Below are 3203 nucleotides of genomic sequence, written 5' to 3'. Positions count from 1 at the left end.
AAAAAAAGGTAAAAAAGTGCGCCAAGTACACGCACAACACGTAATACTTTAAATTAAAATTCTAAACTCAAACACTAGTATTTATAAAAAAATGTGTTTTATTTTTAATATAAAACATTTTATTTCTACAAAACCTACGTTACAAACAAAGTGATATGAAAAAGTAGCACCAACTAGGGGAGACCGGGGCACAAAGTAACATCCAAAATAGATTGTAAAAAAAAAAACAATGTACGCAATACTATGTAATATTAGGTACATTATATAATAGTCACATCCTTTAGCTTTAAGAAAAAACAAATATTATTCTTATATATCTTTACACAAAAGAGTATTTTAATGTTAAGTACTATCGCGCAGATTTGTCAACCTGCCCCATACCCAGGGTTAATTGACACATGTCTTTTATACAGAGAAACAATTAGATACAATTTTTGTTTTTTATTTTATTAAATTTATTGAAGAGTACATAACATTATACATTAAGTATAAAGTATTTATACAATATTAATAATCATATATATATATATATATATATATATAAAACAACTTTAAATGATTTCACTATACTAAATCAGTTAAAAACTATAAAACATAATTAGTAATCTAATTAGTAATCTAATCTTTAATAAAAAAAAAACAATGACAGGTACTGAAAAAGTTATAACAACGCATAACGATCACTGCGATTACTTCTTCGCGCATGCTCATCGTGTGACAACTTATCCCGTCTCAATTAGAGTCAACTTATCCCAAACGTTCATTTTAAATAAAAGATATTATATTTATAAACTGCGATGCGATGACGATTAAATAAATATAGGAAAACTTATTCAAAAAACTACCATATTTCTTATACATAAGATAAAATTGCAATTAGAAATTTTAAAACCAATGAAATTACTAAAGAATCGAGATCAGAAAAATTTACTTGCCATATCCAGTTTTACAAAAGTGCTCGTAAATATCATATATAATGTTTTTAATAAAAGTTCTTTCGTACACGTTACTAACACAACTAGTAGCAACTTACAATGAAAAGAAGAATATTTTCCAAGATTTAGTAAGCAAGATAATAGCAGTTTGACAACTAATCCCGTGTCACAACTAGCCCCGGTCTCCCCTACACTTGTGTACATTTAAAGAAATTATTAAAAACATTATAAAAAAATAAAAAGTATAAAATTATTATATATGTATCAATAGTTAGACTTTGCCTTTGGTGAAAAGTCGAAATATAAAAAATAATTAAGGCAAAAAAACTTGGCGTGGCTGCACTTCAGTTAGTGAATAAAATGTGGTTGTCAAATGAACGTGTGCATGAATCTGATGATAACTAATCAGTAATGTTTTATTAAACACTATCTTTTCTGAAGCATTACTGTTATACATAATAGATACTTGTGTTTTACTGTTGGAGTAGTAATAAATTTTGTAATTCTCATATTCTTTAGCATATTTAAACAAAGTATTATATACTCCAAGTCAATTATAACAAAGTTTTTGTTTTCATGTACACATAGACTTAATCGTCAAGGTAAAAATAAAAGATTTATTTTATATACTTTCAGAGAAATAGCATTGTTCTCTCTAAACCAGACGAGGAAAAGTGAAAATCTTATCAAGTTTGCATTTGCTTAATGTAAGAATTTTAGTGCAATGCTGATTGGTTTAGTTTTTATAGTTACATATGTTACATACAATAAATTAAAAATAGCTCGCACAGATAAAAATGTCTGCTATAGTTTTGGTGCAGCCACGCCAAGTTTTTTTGCCTTGATTATTTTTCATATTTCGACTTTTCACAAAAGGCAAAGTCTAACTATTGATACATATATAATAATTTTATACTTTTTATTTTTTTATAATGTTTCTAATAATTTCTTTAAATGTACACAAGTCTACTTGATGCTACTTTTTCATATCACTTTTTTTGTAACGTAGGTTTTGTAGAAAAAGGATGTTTTATATTAAAAATAAAATACATTTTTTTATAAATACTAGTGTTTGAGTTTAGAATTTTAATTTAAAGTATTACGTGTTGTGCGTGTACTTGGCGCACTTTTTTACCTTTTTTTAAAAAGATAAGTTTTTTTCGTAACAATATACGCATATTTTACACATTACGTAGCAACTTTTACTATTTAATAATTTTCATTCTATTTCTCTTTTTTCCACATGATTTTCGCAAACATTATACTCGCGGCTAAACAAAACTACAATTTTAGTAAAATTGCAGAACCGAGAAACAAATACTATTACTTATTGTTAGACAATATGACAAATTTGAAATGTGTAGAATCGAATAAATCACGACCAGCCTTGCTACGTGATCTTGTTTTCCCGACTAACATCTCGGACGTTCAAATGCATTTTTTACGTATTGCGTAGTAAAATTTATCGTTTTATTGTTTATTCACAATTGTTATCACAATTATTATCACAAAACTCCGACTGCGTTAAAATATGTCCAATACAAGCGTATATTTGTCAAAATGATGTTTGCAATTACTCTTGTTGCGCTCTCTCTCTCTCTCTTTTGCTTTCTCGCTTTTTCTCATTTTCTCTTTCTCTCTTGCTCGTTCTCTTCTACTCTCTTTAATTCTCTCTCCTAATCTCTTTCTTATTTTCTCTTACTCTTTCTTTTTCTCATTCTCTCTCACTTTTCCTTTTTCTTCTTCTCATATATTTCCTCATACAAGAGAACAGATTTCTTTCTTATCACGCGTCGTGTAAACGCATGTATATTGCCATCTATTGGATACCACATTTAAACGGACATTTCCCCACCACTGAGCTAGACGAATTTTCCCACCACTGGGCCGAACGAATTTCCCCACCACTTGCCTATCTAGCCAGAAAAGGTGAAAAATAAGAGGTCAAAACGTTTTCTGTAAACAGCTTCAAAAACAAGACTCGGACGAGAAAAACACATTAATACTTTTCTTTTCTGCTTTTTTACCTGAATCGATTGAGAGTAGAATGAAGCCGATCGGTTCACTCAGTATTAAGATATTGCTGATTGAATTTCCACCCACTCCTAAAATTCTTCATTTTCGCATATATAGGCTGCGTTCCGAAATGTACTGCCAGTACTAGTGGTATGACGTCACAGAAGTGTACTGTAGATAGCGTTCCGTTTTAACTTTATGCACTTTTTCATTACTGCAAAAAGAGAAAACGGAACGCACTAGCAGTATGTT

Source organism: Pseudomyrmex gracilis, unplaced genomic scaffold (genome assembly GCF_002006095.1).
Source record: "Pseudomyrmex gracilis isolate BER0280 unplaced genomic scaffold, ASM200609v1 scaffold_1333, whole genome shotgun sequence".
Lineage (NCBI taxonomy): Eukaryota > Metazoa > Arthropoda > Insecta > Hymenoptera > Formicidae > Pseudomyrmex > Pseudomyrmex gracilis.
Note: the sequence above shows the minus strand (reverse complement) of the source record.